This window comes from Dendropsophus ebraccatus, chromosome 14, assembly GCF_027789765.1.
Source record: "Dendropsophus ebraccatus isolate aDenEbr1 chromosome 14, aDenEbr1.pat, whole genome shotgun sequence".
NCBI lineage: Eukaryota > Metazoa > Chordata > Amphibia > Anura > Hylidae > Dendropsophus > Dendropsophus ebraccatus.
Window position 1 is genome coordinate 26,330,374 of NC_091467.1, and position 19,995 is coordinate 26,350,368.

Below are 19,995 nucleotides of genomic sequence, written 5' to 3' on the forward strand. Positions count from 1 at the left end.
TTTTATCAAACCTTGCATAAATCAAAAGTACAAATGAATACAAGATACTTTGTAATAAATCTTATTAGAGAAAAAAGCGTCTCTCTCTGCTTACCAGGTTCCTTTCCCTTTCTAAACTTCACTGTAAAAAATTTTTATAATAAAAACCATTGCCACACAGATCAGCACACCAAATGATCAAGTTCCAGCAGGAGTCTATATAAATAGGGGGAAAAAATGCTGAAACGTTCTAGTAGGTGTTATATGTCAATTAAAGAGTCACTGTCGTATTTTTTTTTTTCTTCAGAAATCAATAGTCCAGGCGATTTTAAGAAACTTTGTAATTGGGTTTATTACCCAAATATACCATTATCTGCATGTAAAAAGCCTTTTCCCAGTTACCCCCCTCCCTCCTCTTTTCCATCCACTGCAAAAAAAAATCAGGAAATTGTGACTTGTTGCATCAGACGTACCCAGTCTGTTCTAGGGAGAGGGGAGGAGGGAGTTAGCCGACAGCAGAAAGCAGATAACAGAGGATTACAGGCACAGAGCTTGGTGACAGCTGTATTCAGAGCTCAGAGAGGTCAGTGGTGACTGTCAGAGGAGATAAAGGGCGATGTATTTGTAGATTAACTCTTTGTTGTCCTGTTTTGGTCTTTTATTTAGCTCTCTACATAGGAGAACAATGAAGACAGGGGGGAGAGCTTCAAACTGCTTTTTCATGATAAAAATGCATTTTTCTAATAAATTTTTCGTCTAATAAACCTAAATACAAAGTTTCTTAAAATCGCTTGTACTATTGATTTCTGCAAAAAAAAATTACACGACAGTGACACTAAGTTCTAGATTCACAGCTTACACCGCTCAGTACTGATCTATAATGTCCTCCATGCTTTATGAGGGTGCGCTGCAGAGATAGAGGGGAGCAGGAAACTGGTGACAATGTCATACACCAGTAATATAAAGGCCTGAAATAGTGCTACTTGTCATGTACACGTGACAGCTTATCCTAACATGTTTGTTGAAGGATCGGTGACCATTTAAGCCTTAGGTCTCCTTTACTGCCTGTCCACTTTAAAATAAAAGGGTTGTTGTGATCTGCCATTCTATAGAAGCAGCAGCAATCGGTAGAACACACTGCCAACTCATCAGTCTATTTTTGCTGAAATTACACATATCAAGTAGACTGTGTTATAAAAGTCATGTTTTGAGGTCCATATTATGTGTCATGCATAAGTGGCACTCAAGAACTCCGACAAGCACTTGCAGGGAACTCGCTGTGCCTTGCTTTCTTTTAGAGATATGTTTTCGCCAAGCTTTGTAATAAACAGACCAAATACTGGGCATAATGTAATGTGAGCACTGGTTAAAAGCATCACATAAAGAGCCAACCATTCCCGGGTCACTCTATAAATCAATGTCTATGCCTCGGTCTATGCATCTTCAATATAAAACTCTGATCAGTGAGCAGGATTGGAACCACTACCAAGGTTTACCTCAATCAACAATGTAGAAACTGCTTGGAACAGAAAGGTGCATAGCAATGTGAAGATACCACTCCTCCAAAGACTTTTAATCTTTTTTTTTTTTTTTTAAACCACCCCCCTAACAACCTACAAAGACAAAAACAAGTAATCAGATATCTACAGTAATATAAGTAAACATATACAAACCCAACATAAAGTTAGAAGAATGTTCAGAACGCCTGTGTCTAGCAGATTTCCTGTTTTATAGTGTTCCTGTGAGTCCGTCCCAGTCCACCGTCCTCTCTGGACCTTGTGATGAGGGCAAAGATCCTTGTGTTACGGTATATAATTATCTCCCGCATAACCGATCAATGAAAAGTATAAAAACAACACTGATCCTACATACACCATAAACACATGGTAATGCTAGCCCCTCATTACAAGGACTAGATGACAGATGGTCCGAGAGCCATTTCTATAAGAGTAGCATGGGGAAACTCTCTGTTTCCCACTAAAGTGGATGAGGGCCATAGGTGCAGTTATTGAGGTCTACATGTCACAGTGTTGGATCATGGGATAAACACACATACAGCCGCACACTATACTACTCATTTACTAAGCAAATATATGTAAATTGTGTCTAGATAGGGAAACATGGAAATTAGCAATACAAATTTAAAGCATTGAAAAAAGTTCCGGGCCTTCCACCTTTTTTCCACTGATGTACCACAGATGCAGAAGAACCTTAGGACACAACCCCCTTTCCTTATAACCCCTATTTTATATTCAGTATCCAGACGTTGAAGAAGTATTCCTATTTTAGGTCATAACACATGGCGACCCCTTCCATTTTTTTTCCATACAGCAGTACCAGGCCAGATGGCCATGGAGGAAGTGTAACCGGCCCCACTGACTGGAATCAGTACTATGGTTCCTTCATTCGATCATAGAACCACCAATCGAGTAATGGCACATTTCAGCAACATGCTATCACTTTATGAGCTCTTTCCTACACTTGTTCTTTCAATCAGTGGGGGTCTCAGCCCCCAACCCCAACCAAAGCTTACTGTTGGAGGTTGTCAGGCAGAGGGGGCACTCCACCGAAACCAGCTGCAATACCAAGATACAAGGGAAAAGCTTCCACTCCCCATCCAGCAGAACATCTACTCCATAGAGTGTAATGAGGTGAAGGAGTCAAATTCTTTATGCTTCGCTTAGGTAGACAACCACTACTAGACTGGCAACAGTCTTGCACATGAGTAAAAAAAAGACGGCTGCACTCACCAAAAAGTCTTCCGGAAGATGCGTTGATACACTAAACGGCCGTCGCTTGCTATCTGTTATGCTGTTTTTTACTCTGCTGTTGGCCTTAATAAAGTATCAACCTAAGGACTTTTTGGTGAGTGCAGCCCTCTTTTTTACTCATGTGCAAGACTTGTGCTAACCATTTTGGGACTGTGCACCACCTACCTTGTTTGTGTGGAACCACACCAGTGGATATTTGTAAGCACTTGCCCCTTGTGTCACATTGAACGGTGTTTGCTGTCTGTCTCTATTGCTTGGACTATGAGACTGGCAACAGTGTTTCTCCCAAACAACAAACTGATGGAACATGTTGGACACTTTTCTTCTCTGACATCTGCCATCTAGGGATTGTCGGGAATCCTTCATATTCATCAGATGGTTGATCAGTGGTGCAATAATCAGGCTGTTACTGTCTGAAAATCTGTGATGAAAACTCCTAAATGGAAGTTATAATGGTATAACCCATGAAAAAGATGTCTGAAGATACAGACCGAGTCTAAACAAACAATGGTGGAACATCACTAAAAGGATATATTCAGCACTGTATATATCAGGGCTCTGTGCCCATCTGCACAGCAGAATCCAACATCACAAACTAGCTGACTAACCTCAAGAAAAGAGAATCTCCTACGATTTACACGTTACACTCCTGAATGCCAGATGGTGCGAATGAATCATTAGAACTCACCAAAGAGTTCAGTCTACCTTACAATATCTCCTCTAGTCACAAAAACAATATTGTTTAACACTAAACTTCAAGATGAACATTCAAAATTGCATGGACTAAAAGCTCTAAATGGGTGGTCCTCTAAAGGAAGATGGTATAGGTGGTCCTTCTAATGAGGGTGGTATGGAGAGGTCCTCCCAATGAAGGTGGTATGGGGTGTACAACTCAATACTGCATGGGGTATTCTTAGTAGGGGGTGTTCTTCTCAATGACGATACTATGCGGTGGTCCTATCAATGAAGGTGGTGGCCTTCTCAATGACATCGGGTGAAATTGGGTGGTCCTCTCTAAATGACGGTTGCATGGGGTGTTTTTCTCAATCATTGTGGTATGTAGTTGTCCCTTCAATGAAGGTGGTATGGTGTTATCCTCTCAATGAGAATGGTACGGGTGGTCCCATCAATAAAGATATTAGAATTTTTTTCCAGGAAATCTGGTCTAGCCAAATCGGTGGTCTTCTAATGCACATACAGTCATCCCATTCTCCAACACCAACCAATTCTCTCTTACTCCATCCAGTATTCAAAACTCCATGCTTCCTCCCTCAGTTAGCTCTTACCATTGTTTAGGCCTTGCCCTATCCCCTCCTTCTACATCCCCATCAGTCATATTCCCCCGTAAAGGGATTTTCTCATCAGCAATCTTCCATGCAGCCATAAAGATCGAAAAAGAAACAAGAAGTCCAAGTGCAACCTCTGCCCTGTCCTTTGACTTTCATAGAGCGGTACTTTTTTTTCCCCTTTTGTGCCCCATGTGACACTGGAAGATCAGTGACCTCATCAGGATGTCAAGTTGCAAACACCAAGAGTAGAGGCCACTGCTTCTGCATTCGAGACACAATGCCCCCAGCCTGAGAACCCAGCCTGTTCAGTGGATGTAGTGAAAGGGAACCGATGAGTTACAGCTGGGATGTCGATAAGCAGCAGGAATTGGTTAAGGGAGTTTCTCTTAGCAAAACATCTTATAGAAACAAAGTGCCATACCAACTCATCGCAGTACTGCATCAATCCTCTAAACTCTGCTAGATGAAAAAAATATTAGGAATTTGCTGAATTCTTGTAACAAGTAACCTATTGAGTGATAAGTTTTGGGTGCTATATAAGGATCAGGAGAATTTGTAGGCACTCACCAAGGATGAGTACCAAGAATAAATCAACAATTCTAATACACAGTATATACGATATGAAGTTCGGCCTCTTTCGAACCCGCAGTGATTGGTCACCAAAAAATTGAACAAAACTATTTATCTTTTTTTTTTTTTTGTTAACCCTAAAAAACTTATCAGTACAGAAAAAAAGCAGCAACAAAATCATCAGGAATATTTACACTGATATTTTTGATATGTTATGGTCAATTTCTAGGCCTTTCGCTCATAGTTTGATGTGACATGAATTAGAATTCCCCGCATCCTACATACTCTGATATGTTACGATCTAGAATATATGATCTTCATAGTATTTCCCCTGACGCATGTGATCAATATCGTGTATTCTATTGACCTGCAGTATACAATCTTTCCAGTCTCATGTATATTCAATACTATCTGGTCCAGTAAATATCCATATAGCAGTACCCATAAAGTACTCAGCATCAAAATATATAATGGTCGTGCATTTATCTACCCCACATTACACTGCATCTATCACATGTATTGGCAGCTTTCCCCTGTAATATGGATAGACATGGCGGTATTATGCAGTTCAGTATATACACATTGTGTAACCCCTGGTGGAGCTGCATGAATCGTCATTTTTGACATACATGATATCCTATGTAATCCAGTCTTGCATGTGAGTATTTTCTGCCCACATCATGCTTTGTAGGCCGCACATTGTTATCTGGTGTAGCCCAGTTTAGCATGTATAAGCATTTCATACGCACACATTGTTATCTCCTGTAGTCCGTTCTTGTGAGTGTTGTATACATATCTATCTCACACAGTCCAAGTATAGCTTATAGTAAACACACGTGTAGTAGTCAAGTCTTATGTATGTGAGTATTGTATAACCCTCTATTGTTTTATCTCAAGTAGTCTAGTCTGTAATCCAATATGGAGGCGCCATCCATACGCATGCCTTGTCCAGTCTTGTATGCAGGAGTATTTTGCCATATCCTGTATAGTAGAGCCTTGTGTGTAGGATTATTTCATAGACACACAATGTCATATACCATATGGTCCAATTATGTATGTAGGAATTTATCATACACATGTATTCCTTTGATGTTGTCCAGTCTTGTATGAAGGAATATTTAATACACATGCATTGTAGTATCCTATGTTGTCCAGTTATATTTCATACACAAGCATTCTAGTATTTCATGTTGCCCAGTCTTGGAGCATTGGAGTATTTCATACACATATCCCATTTCCATATCCCACATGGTACAGTCTCATATGTAGGACTATTTTATACACACGCATTCTCATATCCTATGTAGTCCAGTCTCACACGTAGGAGTATTTCATAAACACGCAATGTCCTATCCTATATTGTCTAATCTTGTATGTAGAAGTATTTCATACAAATGCAATGTTACATCACACACATACGCATGCACACACACAACGTCATACCCAATATAGTCCAATCTAGTATGGTGTCACATCTTGTGTGGTCCAGTGTTGTATGTATGACTATTTTATACATACACATTGTCATAGTCTATGTAGTCTAGTCTCATATGTAGGAGTATTTAATACACACACATTGCAATATCCTTTGTAATCTAGTCTTGTATGTACATAGGGGCATTTCATACATAAATCCAGTCCATATCCCATGTAGTCCAGCCTTTAATGTAGTAGCATTTCATAGACACACACTGCCAGATCCTGTGTAGTCTTGTATGTATATTTCATGTTTTCTAGTATGTAGGAGTATTTCATACACGCATTGTCATATCCCATGATAGTCCAGTATGTGGTATTTCATACATGTATTGTCATATCCCATGATAGTCCAGTATGTGGTATTTCATACATGTATTGTCATATCCCATGATAGTCCAGTATGTGGTATTTCATACATGTATTGTCATATCCCATGATAGTCCAGTATGTGGTATTTCATACATGTATTGTCATACCCCATGATAGTCCAGTATGTGGTATTTCATACACATATTGTCATATCCCATGTAGTCCAGTCTTGTATGTATCACTATTTTATATACGTATTGTCATAGCTCATGTTGTACATTCCGGTATGTAGTGTTTCATACACGTATTATCAAGTTCTGTGCTGTATATTCCAGTATGTAGTATTTCATACACACGTATTGTCATATCCTGTGTAGTCCAGTATTTAGGAGTATTTTATACACATGTATCGTGTAGTCCAGTGTTGTATGTATGACTATTTTATATACGTATTGTCATATCCCATGATTTTGTATATTCCAGTATGTAGTAATTCATACACACATTGTCATATCCCATGATAGTCCAGTATGTAGTATTTCATACACACGTATGGTCATATCCCGTGTAGTCCAGTCTTGAATGTATGACTATTTTGTATTCGTATTGACATATCCCATGTTGTTTATTCCAGTATGTAGTATTTTACACACGTATTGTCATATCCCATGTTGTTTATTCCAGTATGTAGTATTTTACACACGTATTGTCGTATCCCATGTTGTTTATTCCAGTATGTAGTATTTCACACACACATGTATTGTCATATCCCATGTTGTCCAGTATGTAGTATTTCATACACACACATTTCCATGTCCTGTGTAGTCCTCTCTTGCATGTATCAGTATTTTGAGCAGGCGTATCATGTTATCCTTTGTAATCCAGCTTAGTATCTGTATTTCTTTTCTCTTCCTCAGTTTGTTCTTTCATCTTTTATTTCCCTAGGTTCCCACATTCTCCCATAAACTCCAGTCTCGGGGGTACCATTATCCGGTGTGCGGCCCAATTTCACACCTGTCAGTATTATATCTTGCATGTGCTTCTGTATGCTCCAGTCCCTTACTGTATATACCAGTATAGGGGATGATATGAGTCAATGCTGTACTCAGCATATCATTAACATTTCCCAATCTCACATGTCAGTACTTTACACTGTATTACCTGCCATAAAGTCTAGTGCTCTATATGTCATCCTCGTCACATGAATTGTTATACATCTAGTCCGCACCGCACTGCACATCTCAGCAGATTTACTCAGGCAGTGTTATATCTTTCTCCAGTATGATACCATGTCTAAGCTGAAGATATAGAAAACATATATACATCTAGTAGTATGGTCCAAACTATGATGTAGTTCCTATGGGGATAGATAGATAGATAGATAGATAGATAGATAGATAGATAGATAGATAGATAGATAGATAGATAGGATAGATAGATAATTGGATGGATAGATAGATAGATAGATGGATAGATAGATAGATAGATAGATAGATAGATAGGAGATAGATAGATAGATAGATAGATAGATAGGAGATAGATAGATAGATAGATAGATAGATAGATAGATAGATAATTGGATAGATAGATAGATAGATAGATAGAAAGATAGATAGCTAGATAGATAATTGGATAAATAGATGGATAGATAGATAGATCATAGCTAAAAGATCGATCCATACACAAATAGATAATTGGATGGAGATGATAGATAGATGGATGGATGGATAGATAGATAGATAGGAGATAGATAGATAGATAGATATTAAATAGAGATACTATGACCATCTTGCTATAATCCTATGTTTGTAAACAATATAGTAACAAAGATGCATCAATAATGTAAGCAGTATATCCAATAGAAAAGACTGTGTATATACTATAGAGATCCACAATGTCACCTTATACATGAAAGTTGCACTGTATATTGCTATTATAGTCGACAACCTGCAGATAAAGACGCTATGTACTGTATGTATATGTGCATTTGATATATAAGGACACCGCACTAGCACCGATACTACACAATGACTACGGATTCAGCAGTATTGCACATGTCACAGACTGTAATATAGGTCTCCTTGTTGTAAACAGTGCTCCTAACTGTACACATACTATCAAGTATAAATCCATGTGTGCTATGCATCCCTCTACTATACACACAGCATTGCTCTTGCAGCTATTGTATAGTGGGGACCCCTTATGTTTCGATTCGCACAGTTCTATATCAGGACACCCCCCACCTCCACCACCACCCCTGCCGCATGTACCCATTCGTGTGGCTTCTCCTGCCCATTTATTACCTGCTTTGGTCCTGTTATTCTAGGGGGTATGCCGCAGCCCACCGGTATGTGCCAGCCTTTCACAGGGTCCTAGAAAAGAGCCAGACAAAGTGGAGACAGGCTGTGTCTGCTGCTGGTGTAGTGTCAGCCTCCTCTCTCTGCAGCCATAGCGGGTATATAGTGAAACTTTATCCTACAGCTCAGCCTCTCTGCCGGTACCTCCCACAGCTCCCCACCCCATAACCAGCTAGACCTGCCACCCTCTATCTTAACCTTTCCACTGCCAGTCAGGGCACACAACACCGCTTGTCCCTGTGACAAAACAAGGGGTTAAAAGACAAGCTTCAGAAGCTCCTGGCACCTCTTATACTGTAACAGAGACTCTGCGCTTTGTAAAACCCTCCACCCCCTTTAAGCAATGACGGCGTCCCTGTCAGTGCGAGGGGTTAAACGCATGACTTTAACCGTCCGTATCGCCAGATCTGGAGTGTTTGTTATGGAACAGTCAATACGCCAAGTAACCCTTTTCAATGGCGACTCAATTCTCTACGTGAATACGGACCCAGCGGACAGGAGCTGTAAACTGTGATTAATGGCCTTTGTCTTGTTTTGTAACCATTAGTCTGTTGTGCCAAGTCATGGCAACCCTGTGACTCTATTAATTTCTGCCCCCCTCACCCACATAGCACTATGCAAAGCCGGAGTAATTTTTTGCACTGAAAAAAAAAATAATAAATTTTTTTATTTTTTACTACGTCCGATAAGGTTAATTTCCTTTCTAGCGCCCTGACCCTTGTATCAATGCATGTACATTGTTGCAGAATGGGGGCATACATGCAACAATGTAACTAATGTAAAAACATGTACGGTTATTTTTTTTGTGGTTTACAATAAGCTTATAGGAAACACAAAGGAAGCGACAGCAGTCCTTGAAAGCTACCGACCTGACAAGTTCTTGGAAGTGCAGGGACGTAGAAGTCACTCATCTATTATCAGTAGCAAAGTTCACTGCATATTAAATAAGACTCCTCATAAGGCTCTGGCAGGTAGATGGAGGCGGCAGCTGGAGGCCTGAAGGGACAAAATAAGAAGGTTAATGCAATGGGATTAATACGGCTGGATACAGGGGGAAAGACAAGTGTGGATAGGTACAAAGCCAGCATGGAGTAATGTGGAATGTCTGTCGGCTGCCGCGGTGGAGGCCGGATTAGGTTTCTGCCGCTGAAATCTATGGCATCACTTTACAGCTAGCCACAGACAGCAGATAACTGCAAGCAGATCCGGATCAGGTTAATAGAAGAGTCGGCCTATTTATTTTGCCATGGGATCTTTTGGCTGACAAGTCTTCCGTGTCTTGGCCGGCATAAAGTTTGGTCTGGACACTGAAACTTTTAATTGATTCTATGCGGCAGGAGGACAGTGACCACCTAAAGTCGGAGAAGCCAAGAGGGCGACTTAAATGTGCACTGCTGCATTACAGACCTGGGTTAGGGCCATGGTGTAATAGAATATGACTAGAGATGAGCGAACCTGGAGCATGCTCGAGTCGATCCGAACCCGACCGTTCGGCATTTGATTAGCGGTGGCTGCTGAAGTTGGATAAAGCCCTAAGGCTATGTGGAAATCATGGATATAGTCATTGGCTGTATCCATGTTTTCCAGACAACCTTAGAGCTTTATCCAAGTTTAGCAGCCCCCGCTAATCAAATACCGAACGTTCGCTCATCTCTAAATATGACTAATAAGCAAACACTTATTTGACCTGCCAAAACATCATAGTCTCCCCGTGTAATACAGTATGGTTGGTCCGAACAGAGTTCTGTGCGGGTTCGTACGAACCCTCGGTAATGATTCCCGCTGTCACGGAGCGGGCGGATCCAGCGGGAGGACTGCCTGGAAAACTGGGATACAGCCACAGCCATAGGCTGTATCCCAGTTTTCCAGGCCTTACTCCCGCTGTATCCACCCGCTGCACGGAGTGGACAGACAGCGGGAATCTGCTGCTGAGCGTTCAGGTTCATACGAACCCGAACCTCGGCAGGTTCGGACCATCCCTATAATACAGGATATGCAGCCATTGGGCGATAAAAGGGTCACATGACTGATCGAGCCTTGTGCAGAGTACCAAGATCAGCGTTTGATTACAGATGGACTTGAGCCATCTAATATGGCCCTTGGGCCGGGTTCACAACTTATTTGCACCACCCCTGTCCTCAGGTTTTGTGTGGTATTACAGTTCAACTCTTTTCACTTCGATGGAGCGGAGATGCAAAACCTACACCCAAACTGAGGACAGGAGCGGTGCCGTTTCCGGAAGAGTCTGGAGAACCCCTTTAAAAATGCAGCAAACCACCGAGAACAAAGGCATGAAAATAAGTGAAAAGACCTAAACATTGTCACTAGCTGACTACACTCGGCCAATGAAATCAATGGGGCTCATATCTATCTATGTGCACATATGTAGGCATTCTATTTCGACAGGTTGATGACATATCTGGCCAAAAGGGCACGCTCTTTGTAAACCCACCCATGGGCACATAGCATTTTTGCATCTAGTAAAGGTACATATTGTTGGTCACTCTAACATGTACTTCCAATGTATATCTACAATGGATGCCACTTATTGGCCCCTCCTCCAATGTATGGCTACGATAAATTGCCCCGTATTGGCACATCCTCCAATGTGGATGGATGCATCCTATTTGTATCTTCTACAATGCATATCTATGATGGATGCCACCTATTGGTACCTCCTCCAATGTATGGCTATGATGGATGCCACTTATTGGCCCCTCCTCCAATGTATGGCTATGATGGATGCCACCTATTGGCACCTCCTCCTATGTATATGATGGATGCAACCTATTGGTACCTCCTCCTATGCATATCTATGATGGATGCCACCTATTGGTACCTCCTCCAATGTATGGCTATGATGGATGCCACCTATTGGCACCTCCTCCTATGTATATGATGGATGCAACCTATTGGTACCTCCTCCTATGCATATCTATGATGGATGCCACCTATTGGTACCTCCTCCAATGTATGGCTATGATGGATGCCACTTATTGGCCCCTCCTCCGATGTATGGCTATGATGGATGCCACCTATTGGCACCTCCTCCTATGTATATGATGGATGCAACCTATTGGTACCTCCTACTATGCATATCTATGATGGATGCCACCTATTGGTACCTCCTCCAATGTATGGCTATGATGGATGCCACTTATTAGCACCTCCTCCAAGGTATGGCTATGATGGATGCCATCTATTGGCACCTCCTTTTTTAAATTTCAATTTTCATTTATAATTTTTTGAGTAGAAAGAAGATTCATGTTTAAAATCATATAGGAACAAGAAGAATACTTTTGAATTATTCCAAACAAAGGAAAAGATCCAGGAAGATTACATCTATACCGAATGATGGATGCAACTTATTGGTACCTACTCCGATGTATATCTATGATGGATTATTGCCATCTCCTCCTCAGGGCTTGGAGCTTTTTTGTAAGTAAAGCTTCTTTTACACAGGCCGATTTTCGGCCAGGAGCATTGCTAGAAAAGCTTCTTTGGCCCTTGTAAACGTGACATCGATCAGCTGTGGAGTGGGAAAACGCCTGATCCTAGGCTAATCGCATCTTTTGTACTGCGGCAAAGTTTTATCGCTATTGGCTGCTCATCTCCCTGTGAACAGGGCACGTGTGGCCAATAACAATACATTTACATGGCTGCACAAACTATAGTGATCAATCGGCACCTGTTTGCAGCCGTGTACAGCAGAAGGTTGCTAGATCTAAAAGAAATTTAACAAATGGAAAGCCGGGATTAGGGAATAACGTTATTCAGGCTTTGTTGGGTGCGCGATCCCAAAAGTTGGAAGTGATACGAGTTGCAATGGTCTGCGGCTGTAACTACTAGTGAATCCTCCACTGTGCTTTTTCCGTGTCGCTGTAGCTTTAAGGCGACCTGCTGTTAAGATCTAGCACGCAGATTAATACAGGCTCTGATCCTTCCTATCCTCACCTGTTACACAGACAGGGCAGGTATGTGGGAAGGCCCAGGAGCCCCATCAGCCAATTGGTCCTGTTGGCAAATGGCCAAACCCTGCCCATCCAGACATGGCTCAGATGTAAGAACTCAAGCGGCTCGTAGGAAGCTGAGGATACTAACAATGCATGTGTACACGTCGTCATCCAGAACGATGGAGCTGACGGGGGATTCGCATTCACAGATGAGCTTTGTTCTATATATAACACGGGACGAGTCATTCATCTAAACTTCTATAGAATTATTGAGTTCTGATACAAAGACATTTTGAAAGAAACCAAAGTGACGTATGCGATAAGGGTTCTGGAGCCCATCCAGTTTCACAATGAAGTGTAAATCAAGCAATCGCTTCAGAGGAAAGCGCGGAGGCGCAGGAAATCTTATAACAATGAAATAACACCAATGATTAAAAAGTCTATTTAGTCTTCCCTAAATCATAGGTGTTTGTGGGAAAGCTGGGTGACGGCTGATACGATGGCTTCACAATATTCCTAAAGGGAAAATCGCCTACTTATCATATGGTATTACCCCAATACTTATCATATGGTATTACCCCAATATTCAGAAGTCTAGGAAAGAGAAAGAGTGTCAACACTTCTAAAGGACCTATTACACAGAACGATTATCAGCCGTATTCAGCCGATAATCGTCCTGTGTAAGGCTATGTTCACACTACGTAAGTCTCCGGACGTAGCACGTTCCGTGAATGAGTGGCCGGAGACTTACGTAGTTTGCGTACAATGGAAAGTATATGATGTACGGCTGCACAGTTCACACTACGTACGAACTTACGCCCGGATCGTACGCGGCGCCGTAAAAAATGAACCAGACCATTGTTTGAGGACGGAAATGCCGTAACTTACGCCCGTAGCGTAACATGCGGTCCCGTACGTAGTGGTGATTTCTTCATTTTGCATGCTTTTTGTGCCGATCCAAAAGGAAAAGACCGCTGTCAGATCGCTACGTAGGGCGCTCGGGAAGCGTAAGTAGACTACGGGCGTAAGTTCGCTCTCCGTACGTAGCCGGCCGCAAGTAGCGTAAATCCCCGGCCGGAGTTTACCGCGTATATGTCCGGCCGCGAAAATATGTGGCCGGAGATATACGCAGTGTGAATATAGCCTAAAGGTGCGTTTACACGAAACGATAATTGGCCCGATCGTACGATTAACGATGTCAGAGTAACAATTTTTTTTCATAAAGATCAGCGTTTAGACGGTACGATATATTGTACGGAAAATCGTTTTGCAATCGTTTTGCGATCGCTTAAGCCCATCTCACACATTGGTTAAATCGGCAAACGACTGTTCACACGGAACGATCTGCGAATTTTTTTCGAACGACGAACGACAATATGATGACATGTTAAAAGATCAAAATGAACGATTTCTCGTTCGTCGTTTGATCGTTCGCTGCGTTTACACGTACGATTATCGTTTGAATTCGATCGTTATCGCGCAAATTTGCACGATAATCGTTACGTGTAAATGCACCTTAATAGAACACAATGATCAGCCAACATGAACGATGTCGGCTGATCGTTGTAGTCGTTTATCTTTCAACATGTTGAACGACAAACGACTCAAATAGCAGCGATCTGCTGCCGTCGCTCTTTGGTATAGGAGTGGTGGCAGTAGACCGCTGCTATATGGTATGGTCTGCCCGAACGATCAAGCGATCACCTGGGCAGCCCCCCCACACTTACCTGCCCGCTGCCGGCACGTGTAATAGCGGCTTAAGCCCCGTGTAATAGGGGCTTATGTTGTAATAGCCTATACTGGTAACAACTATATGACCTACAGCTGCCTAAAGCAAAGGGCAACATGATCGATTTGGTGATCGTTTATGCAGCCCTGACTGCACGATTACCAAGTCAGAATATAGGCTCCCTAAACGATTGCTGATCAGTGCTCATGGACTAAGTGGCCTTAATATGGCTTTAACAGCCTATTTTATTCGTAGGGATAGTTGTGTAACCTGCGTAACTATTTACACTGTTTGCATAACTCACGAGTTTAGAAAAATGTGTAGCTAACGCTATGCTGTTTGTACAACTGCCATTGACGTTAATTGGAATTACACAAACTTCCATCAACATCCAACTCCCACTGTTTTTGGCTTCTCGACCACCTCTGCAAGCTGGCCAAATAAGTCACATGTGGAACTCACATGATAGATCACATATCACTTAGATATTTACTGTATATCCTATAGATATGCCATAAATGTCCAGATAAGAATACTCTTCTAAGGGGACATTTACACGTTCTAGGATTACTGTCCGTGTATGAAAAATGCGCTATAGACCGGAATCACAGAATTCATGATAATGCCGGGCGGGAGCTCCGAATAAATGATGATGCTGGGAGCTCCGAACTCCGTTCCACAACCCATCATCTGTATTTACGAACTGTGCACGTAATGTGTGAATGCCAGGATTAGAAAAACATGTGTTTTCTTCCAAAAATAGTACCACACCTGTTCTCAGGTAGTGTGTGGTATTACAACTAAACTCTATATACTTCAATGGAATTGAGGACAAGAGTGACGATTATTCTGGGAGGGGGGGGAGCAGCTTTGCCTTTCTAATCCTTGATACCCCCTTTAGGAACCCCACTGCAACTTTGTTTACATGTCTATATGATGATGTATTATCCGTAGAGACAACACATGAATGGGGGTGGTCCAGCACTGCCCACTGGAGTGACATCATTAGGGATGACATAACTAGTTGTAACAGGCTGGCCTGCACGTGTGAGGGTTACAGACATGTAAATAGATGTGGCGGCAAGGGATGGCTAATGAATACTATTATTATTCAATTATAGTTACATATATGGTAATATACTGTATATAGGATTACTAACAAGATGGTGTATCTAGCAGTGATAGGGGGACTGACCTACTGAGGACAGGGACCATTGTAAAAGCATTCTGTGTATGTTGGAACTATAGGAATAGGGCCCTGGGCACACAGGAAAGCCATGTCTATACTTTATCATAAGCACAAGGCATCAAGTATACCGCCATACGCTGCTTTGCTTCTAAAGTACTTCCTCTACAACAGTATTTGTGCTGCCTGGTCTCTGGTATATTACTTCCAAATGATAGTGTTCTTCTTCTGAAGAAACCAAATTTGCATACTCTCCCCCGTGGAGCATTGCCTGAATAATAAGTCTCTATACACTAATCTCTTCAGTGAGCGTCGATATCCCCCCAAGCTCTACAACCTCCGTAATATGATACGTAATATTAGAAAAAAAAATTGATTCCATATGACATTGGAGATGAAATGAAAAGAAAAGGTACAGTATAAACGTCAATGGATGCCGTATCACAAATCCATAAAATGTGTAAAAGAGTTCTGGAGTTCCTAGATATGAGTGTATTGCGCCAAAAAAGGCTGAACGCAGGTCCGTCACTTCAGGTCTTCAGAGTGACAGTCAGGCCAGGTCTTGCGGCCCTAATATGGATGCAAAAAAGCAGCTGTACTATGCCTATGAGTGGGGACTAGAAATGAGGGAACCTGATTGGCATTGCCTGGAGATTCTCCATTGCCTGGAGAAGGTGTAGTCAGCCTGAGGACTGCCTGGAAAATATGCCTATAGGCTGTATCCATGTTTTCTAGGCAGTCCTCGGGATGCATCCACCTTCCTCAGGCAGCAGTATTCAAATGCATATAGTTCATGAGAATGATAATAATAATGCTTTTATTTGTATGGCGCACACAGATTCCGCAGCACTTTACATAGTTTTTGCCAATTATTGAGAACCAAACATTTGCTCATCTCTAGAGGAGACTGTTACTATAAAATATTAAATGGGTTCGCATGGGCTTGAACACTGATGGCCTATCTTTAGGATATCAATATTTGTGGGATCCAATCTTTGCTACCAGACAAAACTACCTGTAAAGATCAACCACTAGCGATTGTTGAGGGTTTGGGGCTGGTTGAAACTAAAGGTATTCATATACATAAGACTGCTTTCAGCTGAATGTCCAGCCAACAGCTCTCTCTCTCTTGATCCTGCCATACAGATTAATGTTTGGTTCAGTTGGGCATTCACATGCTTAGGATAAAGAAGATTATCATTTAGCAAGGGCTGCAGGGACATCGTTACCGATGTCCTTACAGCCCTTGCTTTTACTTTATTCATTACCTATCCAGGCTGCAGGGCTCCTCTAGCGGTCTTCTCCCCGGGTCCCACACGCTTCAGCTTCAGAGCAGCCTGTCTCAGCTGACAGGCTGCTCAGCCAATCACTGGCGTCGGCGGTCCCGACCAGTGATTGGCTGAGCGGCCTGTCAGCCGGACCCAAGGAGAAGACCGCAAAAGGAGACCTGGAGCCTGCATAGGTAATGTATATCGCCGGCCGCGCACCGCTATTACACATACACACATGTCGCACCTGACAACTATAGGTTCAAACCTGTATCAAATCGTTGTCATCGGCTAATCATTGTAGTTATTACACGGAGCGATAATCGGCCTGATTTGGTCGATCGTTCCGTATAAATAGTACCCTTACCCGCTCGCTGTCGGGAGAGAACGAAGAGCAAGTGAGTGCTGATCTGACAGGTCGGCGCTCGCTTGCTCCTTTTGATCGGCCCATGTAATAGGGCCTTAAGCCATTGCCATATTCCTTGGGCCAGATGAAGTTCAACATGTGCAATTCTTCACCCACCGGAGATCATCTGTAGGACATCCAGGAGGACAGCCAGTCTTGCCGAAATCAGTTGTTTCAGCCAGCAAGTCTACAACGTCTGCCGAGCTTAAGGATAGACCATTAAAGCTTCTCCAACAAATATCATCCAAGTTACATTGACATCTAAAAGCCTGGAAGATAGCCGTAAAGATAATATTCTCACCTAAATGATTCCTTGTGCTACTTCACTACAGTCGCCAAGAACACCCTCTTACAATTCTACTCCTGAAAAGAAGTAGCTGTCGGAATTCAAAGGAACTCTTTGTTGAAGCATTCGGAACAAGTGGCGAATCCCATATTGGAAACTAAGTGTTCAGGAGCAGTCTTGATTGAACAATTGTAGCGGTAAAAAAAAGCCCTCTCCACTTTGATTCTACGAGGGCTCTCAGGAGAGAAGTACGAGCTAACATAGCCTTTGTCGGAAGACCACTTGAAGAAAATTTTAGACATCACTAGACGCGCAAGTCGCGGATATTTTAATCTGTGATGTCCTATCAGATCTTACAGTAGATGAGAAGAGTGGAAGACTTCTTAATATCTAGGGCAGAAGAGACTCAGATCAAAGCAGGTTCCACAAGGTGTCTACCATATAATTAGGAAATGCGCTAGGAGGATTGTCCTTTATGGACTACTTTACTGCATCTTTCTCTTCCCCGCTAGGTTTCGGTAGCACAAATCTTCTACCTTCTGAATGATTTTCAAAGCTTCTTCCTTAAGGGGATAAGCAAGGTCATCCAAAGTATAAAATATGGCATACAGACAGGAAAGCTTCCTTAGGGGAGAGAAATTACTCATTCAAAATTTATTAAGCTATCTTGGTGCCGGAGCTGACAAACGTCTGCCGCACATGCCCGCTTCTCATACAGGATCTGGTATTATACAAAAATCTTCACCCAAAAAATGAAAATATCTTCCTCAGAAATCCAATAAATATTTTCAGAATGATGGTAAAAGAGGCCAATGCGAAATGATTAAAGCCTCAATTGTGTGGATAAATAAGATGGGAAAGTTTTCAAGGTTTGGATCGACCTAACAAGAGATGAGGTGGCTGCAATATGCCTCCGATATCGCTACTTAAAAAAAAAAAAGGCTGTCCAGATTATCATCACCCTGACTGCAGATATTGGGCAAGGGTTTTGTCGTTCTCAAGAAAATCTGGAGTTTTGGAGGATTCCAATGACTAATGATGTAATAATACTGATAGTTGACTTCAGTTGATAGTTGATTGTCATAATAACGAAATAAGATTGTGAAATCGGTGACTTATGTAAATGTTGTAGGGTGTAAAACATGTGTCAAGAACCACTTCTATGGGAATCTATAGAGTCAGAATGCAAAACTAATAACCAATAAAGGACCATCCATTTTTAAATAATTTCAATTGCCAACATGTAATACGAAATTTTTCATGAAGTGACCACTATAGGGTTGGACGATACTTCCTCTGTCAATAACAGCTGATCGCCAACGTTCATGTGTTCCCTATGGGGAGTGGTTAGCTGTAGTCAGACTGTACCCTCCTCAAGGTGGCTTATCCCTCCCAGAACAAAAAGGTTAGATGTCAGAAACCCATCACATCCAACCCTTTGCTCCACTGACATCATTTGTCAGCGATTTGGTAGGCCCCATAGACCTTATACTGCAGGTTTAGCTAAATTTATTTTAAGGTGTATGGGCATTAAGGTGTAACTGACATTTCAACACAACTTTGCAGAAATAAAAAGTGCAAGCGATTTTGAGAAACTATAATAGGTTTTATTAGACAAAAAAGCCTCTTTTGGTACTCAAAAGGCTGTTTACGAGTCCACTGCCCCACACTTTATTATCTGTTGCAAGCAAAGTAAAGGCAGCTTCGCTATGTCCATTATAACCTATGGAGGTGGAAGGGGCCCAGGGGGGTGAGTGAGCAGGGAGAGGAGAGAAACAGTCTGTATATAGGAGCCAGCACATAAAATCCTGCAATCTTACCTTACAAAGTTCTGTTCCCAGACCAGCACTGAGCAGTCTGGCCTGTGAATCCAGCCTTTTATGTGCCCAGACATTTTTCAAACTGCACGAGCTGTTTGTCTCCTCGTCCTGTTCACTCATTCCCCTCGGCCCCTCCCCTCTTCATAGAATATAATGAACACAGCAAATCCGTCTTCACTTTTCTCTTCAGCAATGTAGACGACTTTGCCTGATAATGAACAGATGAGATGTAAAACTTTTTGAGTACTGAAAGAGGCTTTTTTCCCCTAATAAAATCTTCAAAGTTGTTTTAAATGACAGTTACACTTTAAGAGATTTCCTGGAAGTTTACTAGTGATAACACTTCCGTATACCAAAAGACTTATAGCGATCTGGTTACACTGTTACATACATTAGTTGTCTAATAAAATAAAAGTAATTTTAATAAAGTTACCAAAAAAATGCACAGGAATTTGTTCTGTGATGCAAGTGGCTCCTTGGTCTCCCGAGCCCCCATTACCGAGTTTGTTGTTGCTGTGACTAAAAGCCTATTCGCACAGGGAGAGTATTGACCAAACAAGTGTTTGCAGGGAGATGTGCAGCCCATAGCAACA

At 41.9% G+C, this 19,995-nt stretch overlaps 1 protein-coding gene across 6 annotated transcripts in view; it reads right to left on the reverse strand.

The window, feature by feature from the left end:
- Nucleotides 1-19,995, reverse strand: part of RARA (retinoic acid receptor alpha) — a 149,155-nt gene that overhangs the window by 75,457 nt on the left and 53,703 nt on the right. For 2 of the 6 annotated variants that reach the window (XM_069953820.1, XM_069953814.1), the window contains exon 1: nucleotides 8,701-8,854. The gene's annotated coding sequence lies outside the window, so the exon portion shown is untranslated. Of the gene's footprint in view, nucleotides 1-1,652; nucleotides 1,714-8,700; nucleotides 8,855-9,623; nucleotides 9,751-19,402; nucleotides 19,552-19,995 lie in introns of those variants that run through there. The other 4 variants (XM_069953817.1, XM_069953815.1, XM_069953816.1 and 1 more) reach the window with 4 other exon arrangements.